The following is a 14,104-nucleotide window of genomic DNA, read 5'->3' on the forward strand; positions in this document are numbered from 1 at the left end:
GCACCTGTTAAAATTGAAGAAAAGACTATCACTTATAATGATCCTATTGTTCCTACTGCTTATGTTGAGAAACCACCCTTTCCTGTTAGGATAAAGGATCATGCTAAAGCTTCAACTGTTGTCAACAAAAGTAATATTAGAACTTATACACCCCCTGAACAAGTTAAAGTTGAACCTAATATTGCTATTGTTAAATATCTCTTGGCTGATAATATTGATGGGCATGTTATTTATTTCTGTGATGAGACTGCTAGAATTGCTAAACCCAGTGCTAAAGATAAACATATACCTGTGGTAGGCATGCCTGTTATTTCTGTTAAAATAGGAGATCATTTTTATCATGGCTTATGTGACATGGGTGCTAGTGCTAGTGCATTACCTATTGACTTATACAAAGAAATTATGCATGATATTGCACCTGCTGAGATAGAAGAAATTGATGTTACCATTAAGCTTGCCAATAGAGATACTATATCACCAATTGGAATTGTTAGAGATGTTGAAGTCTTGTGTGGGAAAACTAAATATCCTGCTTATTTTCTTGTTCTTGGTTCCCCACAAGATAGCTTTTGTCCCATTATATTTGGTAGACCCTTCTTAAACACTGTTAATGCTAAGATAGACTGCGAAAAGGATGTTGTTACTATTGGTTTGGGTGATATGTCTCATGAGTTTAACTTTTCTAAATTTAGTAGACAACACCGTGAAGAGGAATTGCCTATTAAAGATGAAATTATTGGTCTTGCTTCTATTGCCGTACCTCCTAGTGATCCTTTAGAACAATATTTGCTAGACCATGAAAATGATATGTTTATGAATGAAAGAAGGGAAATAGATGAAGTATTCTTTAAACAGGGACCTATTCTGAAACACAACTTGCCTGTTGAAACCCTAGGGGATCCTCCTCCACCCAAGGGTGATCCCGTGTTTGATCTTAAACCTTTACCTGATACTCTTAAATATGCTTATCTTGATGAAAAGAAGATATATCCTGTTATTATTAGTGCTAACCTTTCAGATAAGGAGGAAGAAAAATTATTGAAAACTCTGAAGAAGCACCGTGCTGCTATTGGATATACTCTTGATGATCTTAAGGGCATTAGTCCCACTCTATGTCAACACAAAATAAATTTGGAGAAAGATGCCAAACCAGTTATTGATCACCAACGACGGCTGAATCCTAAGATGAAAGAAGTGGTAAGAAAGGAAATACTAAAGCTCCTTGAGGCAGGTATAATTTATCCCGTTGCTGATAGTCAGTGGGTAAGTCCTGTCCATTGTGTCCCTAAGAAGGGAGGTATTACTGTCGTTCCTAATGATAAAGATGAATTGATTCCGCAAAGAATTATTACAGGTTATAGGATGGTAATTGATTTCCGCAAATTAAATAAGGCTACTAAAAAAGATCATTACCCCTTACCTTTTATTGATCAAATGCTAGAAAGATTATCCAAACATACACATTTTTGCTTTCTAGATGGTTATTCTGGTTTCTCTCAAATACCTGTGTCAGCTGATGATCAAGCTAAGACCACTTTTACTTGCCCTTTCGGTACTTTTGCTTATAGACGTATGCCTTTTGGTTTATGTAATGCACCTGCTACCTTTCAAAGATGCATGATGGCTATATTCTCTGACTTTTGTGAAAAGATTTGTGAGGTTTTCATGGACGATTTCTCCGTTTATGGATCCTCTTTTGATGATTGCTTGAGCAACCTTGATCGAGTTTTGCAGAGATGTGAAGAAACTAATCTTGTCTTGAATTGGGAGAAGTGCCACTTTATGGTTAATGAAGGTATTGTCTTGGGGCATAAAATTTCTGAAAGAGGTATTGAAGTTGATAAAGCTAAAGTTGATGCTATTGAAAAGATGCCATGTCCCAAGGACATCAAAGGTATAAGAAGTTTCCTTGGTCATGCCGGTTTTTATAGGAGGTTCATTAAGGACTTCTCAAAAATTTCTCGGCCTCTGACTAATCTATTACAAAAAGATATACCATTTGTCTTTGATGATGATTGTGTAGAAGCATTTGAAATACTTAAGAAAGCATTGATTTCTGCACCTATTGTTCAGCCACCTGATTGGAATTTACCCTTTGAAATTATGTGTGATGCTAGTGATTATGCTGTAGGTGCTGTTCTAGGGCAAAGAGTTGATAAGAAATTAAATGTTATTCAATATGCTAGTAAAACTCTAGACAGTGCTCAGAGAAATTATGCTACTACTGAAAAAGAATTCTTAGCAGTTGTATTTGCTTGTGATAAGTTCAGACCTTATATTGTTGATTCTAAAGTAACTATTCACACTGATCATGCTGCTATTAAATATCTTATGGAATAGAAAGATGCTAAACCTAGACTTATTAGATGGGTTCTCTTGCTACAAGAATTTGATTTTCATATTATTGATAGAAAGGGAGCTGAGAACCCCGTTGCAGACAACTTGTCTAGGTTAGAAAATGTTCTTGATGACCCACTACCTATTGATGATAGCTTTCCTGATGAACAATTAAATGTCATAAATGCTTCTCGTACTGCTCCATGGTATGCTGATTATGCTAATTACATTGTTGCTAAATTTATACCACCTAGTTTCACATACCAGCAAAAGAAAAAGTTTTTCTATGATTTGAGACATTACTTTTGGGATGACCCACATCTTTATAAAGAAGGAGTAGATGGTGTTATTAGACATTGTGTACCTGAGCATGAACAGGAACAGATCCTACGCAAGTGTCACTCCGAGGCTTATGGAGGACACCACGCTGGAGATAGAACTGCACATAAGGTATTGCAATCCGGTTTTTATTGGCCTACTCTCTTCAAGGATGCCCGTAAGTTTGTCTTATCTTGTGATGAATGTCAAATAATTGGTAATATTAGTAGACGTCAAGAAATGCCTATGAATTATTCACTTGTTATTGAACCATTTGATGTTTGGGGCTTTGATTATATGGGACCGTTTCCTACCTCCAATGGGTATACACATATTTTAGTTGCTGTTGATTACGTTACTAAGTGGGTAGAAGCTATTCCAACTAGTAGTGCTGATCATAACACTTCTATTAAGATGCTTAAAGAAGTTATTTTTCTGAGGTTTGGAGTCCCTAGATATTTAATGACTGATGGTGGTTCACATTTTATTCATGGTGCTTTCCGTAAAATGCTTGCTAAGTATGATGTTAATCATAGAATTGCATCTCCTTATCACCCACAGTCTAGTGGTCAAGTAGAATTGAGTAATAGAGAGCTCAAATTAATTTTGCAAAAGACTGTTAATAGATCTAGAAAGAATTGGTCCAAGAAACTTGATGATGCATTATGGGCCTATAGAACTGCATATAAAAATCCTATGGGTATGTCTCCGTATAAAATGGTTTATGGAAAAGCATGTCACTTACCTCTCGAACTAGAACATAAGGCATATTGGGCTATTAAAGAGCTCAACTATGATTTCAAACTTGCCGGTGAGAAGAGGTTATTTGACATTAGCTCACTTGATGAATGGAGAACCCAAGCCTATGAGAATGCCAAGTTGTTTAAAGAAAAAGTTAAAAGATGGCATGATAAAAGAATACAAAAGCGTGAGTTTAATGTAGGTGATTATGTATTATTATAAACTCTCGTTTAAGATTTTTTGCAGGAAAACTTCTCTCTAAATGGGAAGGTCCTTACGTTATCGAGGAGGTCTATCGTTCCGGTGCCATAAAAATCAACAACTTCGAAGGCACAAATCCGAAGGTGGTGAACGGTCAAAGAATCAAACATTATATCTCAGGTAATCCTATAAATGTTGAAACCAATGTTATTGAAACCGTAACCCCGGAGGAATACATAAGGGACACTTTCAGTTTCAGACTCCGAAAAGGAATAGGTATGTGGTACGGTAAGTAAACCGACTCCAAAACAGTTCTAATGGCAATTTTTCTCCGTTTTGGAATATTTAGAAAAATAGAAAAATAAGAAGCAGTCCGGGAAGGACACGAGGGCTCCACGAGGGTGGAGGGCGGCCCTACCCCCTGGGCGCGCCCCCTGCCTCGTGGGCACCTCGTGTGCTCTCCGGACTCCGTTTTCTTGCACGTTACGTATTTTGGTCGGTAAAAATTCATTATATAATCTCCCGGAGGTTTTGACTCCCGTATCACGCAAATATCCTCTGTTTTCGTTTCGAGCTGTTTCTGTAGCAGATTGGAGCAAGATGTCATCTCAGGATTCTGACGGAGAGAGCTATGTCTCACACCTCATTGCTGACCCAAAGATCTATGGGGATCTATCTCCTTGTGGTCGAACTACGGATGAGGAGGAGGATGCTCATTTGATGAGGATCAATGATTCAAGTTCGGAGGAGGAGGATGTCCCTCTACCCCAACCTGGGGATATGCACGTGAAGTTCAAGAAGTCTAGTCTTCCTAAAAGGGCTAAACTATCTAACAATCGATCTATCCCTTCTCGTTTTTGGTAGAAAAGCAAAGGAGATTTATGTGACAAGATCTTGAAGCTGGAGTCGGAAGTCGATGATTTAAAGGAGGAAATTTCTCTTCTCAATTACAACATGAAGAAGCTGAAAGCACAATTTACATCATCAACAACTCCATTATCATCACCTCAGAAGAAAGAGATATAATCATATGGGTATGGGCACTCCCCTTGGCAACTGCCAAGCTTGGGGGAGGTGCCCCGGTATCGTATCACCATGACACTCCTACCTTTACCGTTTTCTTAGTTCAATCCTTTTGGTAATATTTTGATCTAGTAGAATAAAGTTTTTTGGTATGATTTAGTTTTGAGTTTTGCTTTATGATCCCTTTATGTAATCGAGTCCATGAGCTATAAAATAAAGATTAGTGTTGAGTCAAGGGCTTGATTATTTTGCTATGATCTTGAGGGAATAAAAGAAAGAGAAAGAGTAAAAAGAAACAAAGAGATCATATTGATCTTATGGAGAGTAATGACTTCACATAGAAAGAGTATGATGATTAAAAGTTGTTGAGAGTTGACAAACATAGCTTTGGTCATTGTTGCAATTAATAGGAAGTAATAAAGAAAGAGATGTTTCACATATAAATATACTATCTTGGACATCTTTTATGACTGTGAGCACTCATTAAAATATGACATGCTAAAGAGTTGATGTTGGACAAGGAAGACAATGTAATGGGTTATGTTTTCTTATGTCTGAGATAAAGTATATTGTCATGAATCATCCAACATGTTGAGCTTGCCTTTCCCCCTCATGCTAGCCAAATTCTTTGCACCAAGTAGAGATACTACTTGTGCTTCCAAATACCCTTAAACCCAGTTTTCCATGAGAGTCCACCATATCTACCTATGGATTGAGTAAGATCCTTCAAGTAAGTTGTCATCGGTGCAAGCAATAAAAATTGCTCTCTAAATATGTATGACTTATTAGTGTGGGAGAAAATAAGCTTTATACGATCTTGTGATGTGGAAGAAATAAAAGCGACGGACTGCATAATAAAGGTCCACATCACAAGTGGCAATATAAAGTGACGTTCTTTTGCATTAAGATTTCGTGCATCCAACCATGAAAGCGCATGACAACCTCTGCTTCCCTCTGCGAAGGGCCTATCTTTTACTTTTATCCCTTACCCTTATGCAAGAGTCATGGTGATCTTCATCTTTCCCTTTTTTCATTTTATCCTTTGGCAAGCATAGTGTGTTGGAAAGATCCTGATATATATATCCAATTGGATGTAAGTTAGCATGAACTATTATTGTTGACATTACCCTTGAGGTAAAAGGTTGGGAGGCGAAATTATAAGCCCCTATCTTTCTCTGTGTCTGATTAAAACTCCGTAACCACAAGTATTGCGTGAGTGTTAGCAATTGTGAAAGACTAAATGATAGTTGAGTATGTGGACTTGCTGAAAAGCTCTGACATAGACTCTTTTCGATGTTATGATAAATTGCAATTGCTTCAATGACTGAGATTATAGTTTGTTGGTTCTCAATGAAGTTTCTGATTCATACTTGACATTGTGAATAGATTATTACTTGAGCATAAGAAATCATATGACAATATCCATATATGTTGCTGTTATAAGAATGACCATGGTGCCTTCATGTCCGTATTTTATTTTATCGACACCTCTACCTCTAAACATGGGGACATATTTATCGTTATCGCCTTCCGCTTGAGGACAAGCGAGGTCTAAGCTTGGGGGAGTTGATACGTCCATTTTGCATCATGCTTTTATATTGATATTTATTGCATTATGGGCTGTTATTACACATTATGTCACAATACTTATGCCTATTCTCTCTTATTTTACAAGGTTTACATAAAGAGGGAGAATGCCGGCAGCTGGAATTCTGGGCTGGAAAAGGAGCAAATATTAGAGACCTATTCTGCACAACTCCAAAAGTCCTGAAACTCCACGAAAGTTATTTTTCGAAATAATAAAAAATACTGAGTGAAGAAAATACCAGAGGGGACCCACACCCTGGGCACGAGGGTGGGGGCGCGCCCTGCCCCCTGGGCGTGCCCCTACCTCGTGGGCCCCCTGGTGGCCCTTCGGTGCCCATCTTCTGCTATATGAAGTCTTTTGTCGGAAGAAAAATCATAAGCAAGCTTTCGGGACGAGACTCCGCCGCCACGAGGCGGAACCTTGGCGGAACCAATCTAGGGCTCTGGCGAGCTGTTCTGCCGGGGATACTTCCCTCCGGGAGGGGGAAATCATCGCCATCGTCATCACCAACGCTCCTCTCATCGGGAGGGGGCCAATCTCCATCAACATCTTCACCAGCACCATCTCCTCTCAAACCCTAGTTCATCTCTTGTATCCAGTTCTTGTCTCTAAGTCTGAGATTGGTACTTGTAGGTTGCTAGTAGTGTTGATTACTCCTTGTAGTTGATGCTAGTTGGTTTATTTGGTGGAAGATCATATGTTCAGATCCTTTATGCATATTAATACTCCTCTGATTATGAACATGAATATGCTTTGTGAGTAGTTACGTTTGTTCCTGAGGACATGGGAGAAGTCTTGCTATTAGTAGTCATGTGAATTTGGTATTCGTTCGATATTTTGATGAGATGTATGTTGTCTCTCCTCTAGTGGTGTCATGTGAACGTCGACTACATGACACTTCACCATTATTTGGGCCTAGAGGAAGGCATTGGGAAGTAATAAGTAGATGATGGGTTGCTAGAGTGACAGAAGCTTAAACCCTAGTTTATGCGTTGCTTCGTAAGGGGCTGATTTGGATCCATATGTTTCATGCTATGGTTAGGTTTACCTTAATACTTCTTTTGTAGTTGCGGATGCTTGCAATAGGAGTTAATCATAAGTGGGATGCTTGTCCAAGTAAGGCAGCACCCAAGCACCGGTCCACCCACATATCAAATTATCAAAGTACCGAACGCGAATCATATGAACGTGATGAAAACTAGCTTGACGATAATTCCCATGTGTCCTCGGGAGCGCTTTTCTCTATATAAGAGTTTGTCCAGGCTTGTCCTTTGCTACAAAAAGGATTGGGCCACCTTGCTGCACTTTATTTACTTTTGTTACTTGTTGCTCGTTACAAATTATCTTATCACAAAACTATCTGTTACCTATAATTTCAGTGCTTGCAGAGAATACCTTGCTGAAACACGCTTATCATTTCCTTCTGCTCCTCGTTGGGTTCGACGCTCTTACTTATCGAAAGGACTACGATAGATCCCCTATACTTGTGGGTCATCAGTCACCCATATCCCCAAGAGGGAGCGCAAGCGCGCGCTCAGGGACGTCTATGCGATAGAGCCAGTCGCCCCAAAATTTAATCCATGGTCGTCATGCCCGATCACCTTCGATCGCAGGGACCATCCGACCATCATCCATCATGGCGGTTCAGCCGCACTGGTCCTCGACCCAATAAGTGATGGATTCCACCTCACGCGAGTCCTCATGGACGGTGGCAGCAGCCTCAACCTGCTCTATCAGGATACAGTGCGCAAAATGGGCATCGATCCATCAAGGATCAAGCCCACAAAAACTACCTTTAAAGGAGTTATACCAGGTGTAGAGGCCCGCTGCATGGGCTCAATCACATTGGAGGTCGTCTTCGGATCCCCGGACAACTTCCGAAGCGAAGAGTTGATCTTCGATATCGTCCCCTTCCGCAGTGGCTATCATGCACTACTCGGACGAACCGCATTCGCTCGATTCAATGCGATGCCGCACTATGCTTATCTCAAGCTCAAGATGCCCGGACCACGCGGCGTCATAACAGTCAATGGAAACACGGAGCACTCCCTCCGTACCGAGGAGCACACCGCGGCCCTGGCAGCGGAAGTACAGAGCGACCTTTTAAGGCAGAATTTTAATTCAGCGGCCAAGCTCCCAGACACTGTCAAACGAGTCTGGACTACTCCGCAGCATGACAATTTGGCTCATCGGGAGTTAGACTAGCAATTCGACCTCCGTCTCAGTCCCGACCAAGTGGCGGCATACGTACCGCGCGTACATAACTACGCACTAAAAATACCATGGGCAGAGACGGAGGCATAACCAGATTGTGGTCCACAATACGGCTCGACCTTCCCCGGACACACATACTTTCACTTTTCTTTTTATCCTTTTCAGGTTTCTTTTCCACAGGCCCCTGGGCGGCGGCCTGCTCATCGGTCCTTTCGAAGGACGGATACACCAAGGCGGCAAGTAGCATAGACGCATGGGGGGAATTTCTAGATGTTTTTCTCGACGATCATTCTACCTGTTTTCAGGACCCACACACAAGCTCCCCCCTTGATCTTGGCATGTCAAATAGCCCGCTTGCTTATCGCACTATTTGTACAAATACACTTTGACGTATTAATCAAATTATAATGAAAACAGTTTGCGAGCCAACTTATGTGGCATTAGCTTACTACTTCATTTTTCGCTATTCTTATCGATTGCACCCGTACACCTTGGTATGCTTTAAATTGGCCAGGGGCTTCACTGCGCTCCATACTATGGCAACAAAGTCCGAACACTTTTACAGTACAGTTCGGCACCCCGAATTTTAGCATTATATGCATTGGTTCCGAATCATGTCTTTGGTCAATAGTTGGGTTGCCCGGCTCCTGTGCTTACTACGTTATGTTCCGCTCTATCTGCTAGGGTAGTAAAGGGAGAACTACTGCGATTTTGTTTCTGGTTTATCCGAGCAAACACCTCAGTAGAGAAAGCCAAAAACTGACTGTCATGATGTGGCGAGAGCTGGTCAGCTATTTGGAGGTTCAAAATTTTTTGCGATTTTTTTCCGCCTTACGCGATGGATCGACCTTCATCCGATCAGGTGTTTACAGCACCCTAGTCCAGATTAAATACTAGCTAGGGGCTGCGCCTACATTTCTATTGTCAAACTCCTATGGCTAAGTGAGGGTGATAAAGCCACATAGTCTGATTGCCTGGTTCATTGCGCTAAACACCTCCTTCAAGGACCAAACTTTTGTGTTTAGATTCCATCCCGAACACCCCCATACTACCTACGTGGGGGCTGAAGCCGACGACTGGCCAACTCTCAGATTTAACAAAACGGCCGCACAGGAGGCAAAATAACAAGCATTATATTACATATCAGCTTTGTTTCACCATACAGGACAGGATAACATGAATATATTCATTCAAAAATAATGTCCTTAGCACATTGCTCCGCTATAATGCGGGATCCCTCCAGGACATCATCAAAATACCGCTTGGGCGTGCGGTGCTCCTTGCCAGCGGGCGGTCCCTCGGTCGCGAGCTTGACGGCGTTCATCTTCGCCCATTGCACTTTGACATGGGCGAAGGCCATCCGCGCACCCTCGATGCAGACTGACCGCTTGATGACGTCAAGCCAGGGGCAGGCATTGACCAGCCGCTTCACGAGCCCGAAATAGCTGCTGGGCATGGCTTCGGTAGGCCATAGCTGGATTATCAAATCCTTCATGGCTAGTTCGGCCACCCTATGCAGTTCGAACAGCTGTTTTAGCTGATCGCTAAAGGGCACCGGATGTTCTGGTGCAAGGTATTGCGACCAGAACAGCTTCTTCGTCGAGCTACCCTCTTCGGCTCGGAAGAACTCCGCAGCGTCGGCAACACTGCGCGGTAAATCCGCAAACGCTCCTGGAGAACTCCAAATTCGGGTTAGTAACAGATACCTTCTCTTCACATATTTGCTCTGCATAATGAAGGCCTTACCCGCTGCGATTTTTCTGGCCTCTTCGATTTCCTGGAGGGCGCCTTGGGCTTCAACCCGGGCATCTTGTGCACTTTGGCGAGCCTTGGCGAGTTCGTTCTCTTGATCCGCAATATTGCGCCCCAAGGACTCGCATTTCTTCACGGCGTCCTGGAGCTCCTGTTGGACTTCATCAACTCTGGCCTCGTGTTTTTCACGGGCGGCTTGCTCCTCTGCCGCTTTATTTTGGGCCTCAGCCAGCGCCTTCTTGAGGGTCTCCACCTCGGTCACCGCTCCTACAAATATCATGGCACTCTGGTCAACGCAAACAATTCATATCTCTCTATATCTGAATAGGTCATTACATACCTTGCTTATCCTCCAACTGCTTTCTTGATTGGTCGAGCTCCTCCTCGGCCCGCTCCAACCTCTGCTTCAGTCCGGAGACTTCGGCAGCATGAGAGGTCGCAGCCAGCAACGATGCCTGCTTATTTCACATAGACATGTATGGTTAGTCTCCTGCGGAAATCATTTGATCCTCAATCCAGCTTTTCTTTCCGAACACCGGACAGAGTATCAGGGGCTACTGTCTATACTATGGCATTCTTTTTACATAAATTGCGTCACATACCTCAAAGCCTGTCAAAAGGCTGGTGCAGGCTTTGGTCAATTCTCTTTTAACGTACTAAACCCTCTCAACCCCTGTACCATAAGGATACGGTGTTCCTCAACAATGGAAGCGCCTTGCAGCGCTTCCACCAGATTATCCGGTGCCTCTGGATGGACAGAGGACACCGGCGGAATAAGCGTACTTCCTCCTTTTGAAGGAGGCTGCTTGCCTGATTCCGGAGCCGTGTGGGTCTCCGGAATGGTATTCGGCTGGGGGCCGAATTGGATATAGCCCCCATCGCCAGTCTCCATGGGGATTTGCTCCCCATGTGCCCGATGGCCGAGGTTTCACCCTCTGGTGCCACCCTGACGGCCTTCTACATCCCTCCCTGGCCCGGGGTCCTTTCGGAAAACACCTCGGTGTCATGCATGCCCTTAGGAGAAGAGGCCGCCGGAAGGGACCCGTTGTCCATCACCTTTGGGTCCAACGAATTCCCCGAGGAGGAGGATTGCCTAAGGTCGGAACGAGTCGGACTGCAGCGCATGATCCAATATGTTAAAACCATGAAGTAAAGGAGCTGGATATGTATGCGCGTCTTTGAATACTTACGATTCGGACAGGGGCTTATCCCGGGGGCGCCACTCGGAGCTGCTATCGATATCCCACGCGGAGTTGTCCGCGAGGGAAACCTTCCCCTTCTTTGACGCCTCTGCCTCCAGATGCGTGGAGACCGCCCTTTTCTTCCTCCCCCCCTCAGGGGGAGAACTGCTTTCCTCCTCCTTGTCATCTTCGGTGGGGGAGGAGTGGGTCTCGGCGTCTTCGGACGTCACGTCCGAAGCGCCCTTATGACGGAGGCCACTTCTGGTCTCCTTGGCCTTTTTCTCCGGCGCTTGGTAGGGCGCCGGAACCAGCATCTTCGTTAGAAGCGGGATAGCTGGTTCCTCGGGTAGCGGAGCCGGACACTGAATCCGTTCCGCCCTCTCTTGTCCAGCCCTGAAAAAAAACAAATGGGGAAGCTTAGACATCTTCCTTGAGTAAGCAAGTAAAGGATACACCTTGAAACACAACAGACTTACCGGACTAGCGGGATGGGCTAGGTCATGCCCACGGTCCTCGTCATCTTCGGCTACGTCTCGTTGGCCTTAAAGAGCACCTTCCAGATGTCTTCGTGCGTAGTTCCGGAGAATTGTTGCAAGGTCTGGTGCTCGGCCGGATCGAACTCCCACAAATGGCAAGTCTGACTTTGGCATGGAAGGATCCGGCGAACTAGCATCACCTGGATCACATTGACGAGCTTCATGTTCTTGTCGACCATGCTCCTAATGCGCGTCTGAAGCGCTGTCAGCTCATCCGACGAAGGCCAGTCCAGGCCCTTCTCTAGCCAGGAGGTGAGCCGCATCGGGGCTCCAGACTGGAGTTCGGGAGCCGCGGCCAAGGTGGCGTCGCGAGGCTCTGTGACGTAGAACCACTGCTGTTGCCACCCTTTGACGGTCTCCACGAAGGTACCTTTGGGCCATGTGACGTTGGGCATCTTGCTCACCATGGCGCCTCCGCACTCCGCATGTTGGCCACCTACCACCTTCGGCTTCACATTGAAGATCTTTAGCCACAATCCGAAGTGGGGTGGGATGCGGAGGAAGGCCTCGCACACGACAATGAATGCCGAGATGTTGAGGAAGGAGTTGGGGGCCAGATCGTGGAAATCCACCCCGTAGTAGAGCATGAGTCCGCGGACAAATGGGTGAAGAGGGAATCCCAATCCACGGACGAAGTGGGGGATGAATACTACCCTCTCATGGGGCTCCGGGGTGGGGACGATCTGTCCCTTGGCCAGAAGCTAGTGGGCGACTTCCTTGGCCAAATACCCGGCCTCCCGGAGCTTGGTGATGTCCTTCTCCTTGACGGAGGAAACCATCCACTTGCCCTGTGCTCTAGATCCGGACATGACTGGTGTGCTTTCTTGAGGCGGAAAGGATGAGAACTTGGGCGCTGGAGCTCGAGAATGGGTGGGCAGAGAGAGAGAGAAGGCGTGGGTGAAAGAGGGTGAATCCTTATTGTCGGATGTGGGGTTACGACAAACCCTTAAGGTTCGAACACTGGGGTGCGCGTGAAGTCTTTCCCTCCTACCAATCTACGCCCTAGCTCGCTAAGATCTCGCGGACGAAGTCGACGAACTCGCAACACAGAAAGACACGGGATTTATACTGGTTCGGGCCACCATTGTGGTGTAATACCCTACTCCAGTGTGGTGGTGGTGGATTGCCTCTTGGGCTGATGAAGAACAGTATAAGGGAAAGAACAGCCTCCTGAGATTGAGGTGTTCTTGTGCTTGGTGTCTTGGCGGGTGAGAGCTAGGTGAACTGCTCGATCCCCCTACTGTGGTGGCTAGCTCTACTTATGTAGGCCCTGGTCCTCTTCCCAAATGTTGAGCGGTAAGGGAGCCAACAACGGCAGGCAAATTCGAAGGGGGACAGCTAGTACAAGCTATCCTGACAAAAGTGGTCTTCACCTACGAAAGGCTCTGGTGGTGATGTCGTCTTGGGCTCCATGATGACCTCCGTCTTGCCGTCCTCCTGGTCTTGGTCTCGTTGCACCGATATAGCAACCTTTGCCCGATGCCTCGGTACTCCTCGCTTGCACTGGCCTCCTTAGCACCAAAGAGGAAGCAAGGACGCTGCGCGTGCTGGCGCCCGCCTGGTGTCGATCGTCATGGCTCATGTCATGAGAGCCTCGCGAGGTTCGCCCCGTCTTGATATCTCCGCTCCTCGTGAGCCTGCCTGACCAGGCCACTCCTGAGGAGGTCTTGTGTCATCCGCCTCGCGAGGCTTGGACCCTCGCGAGGGTCTTGGATGCTTTGTTGATGAAGATGGGTCGTACGGCCTGCTGGCTTAGCCACGCCGCGGGCCGCGGGCAGGCAAGTCTGGGGACCCCCGTTCCCAGAACGCCGACAGAAGCCCCCGGGCCCAAGGTGCGCTCGGGCTTGGCTTCGCAGCGAAGCCAAGGGTCAAGTACGGAGCACCGCGGGCCCAAAAAGCCTGCGGCCTCGGTTGACGCGTGGCGGTTGGTTGGACATGGGCGTCTCCGCTTCCCCACGCTGCCTTGGCAACTGCTTGACCTGACAAAAGGCTGGCGCAGGCAGCACTTGCCTTCATTGCTTCTTCCTCGCCTCGCTCCAGATCCCCTTTCTTGCTCCTCGCCACCGCTACCTCCAGATCCGCTCCAATCTCATCCTGCATCCGCAATCCATGGCGCCGCGCAAGGTCAAGACTTCCTCAGCACCGGCTTGGTACGAGCCGGCCCTTGAGGCGCCCACCGTCATGGAGAAGAGCCTCGCCTCCGTGCGCCTGCT

Source organism: Triticum aestivum, chromosome 1D, assembly GCF_018294505.1.
Source record: "Triticum aestivum cultivar Chinese Spring chromosome 1D, IWGSC CS RefSeq v2.1, whole genome shotgun sequence".
Taxonomy (NCBI): Eukaryota; Viridiplantae; Streptophyta; class Magnoliopsida; order Poales; family Poaceae; genus Triticum; species Triticum aestivum.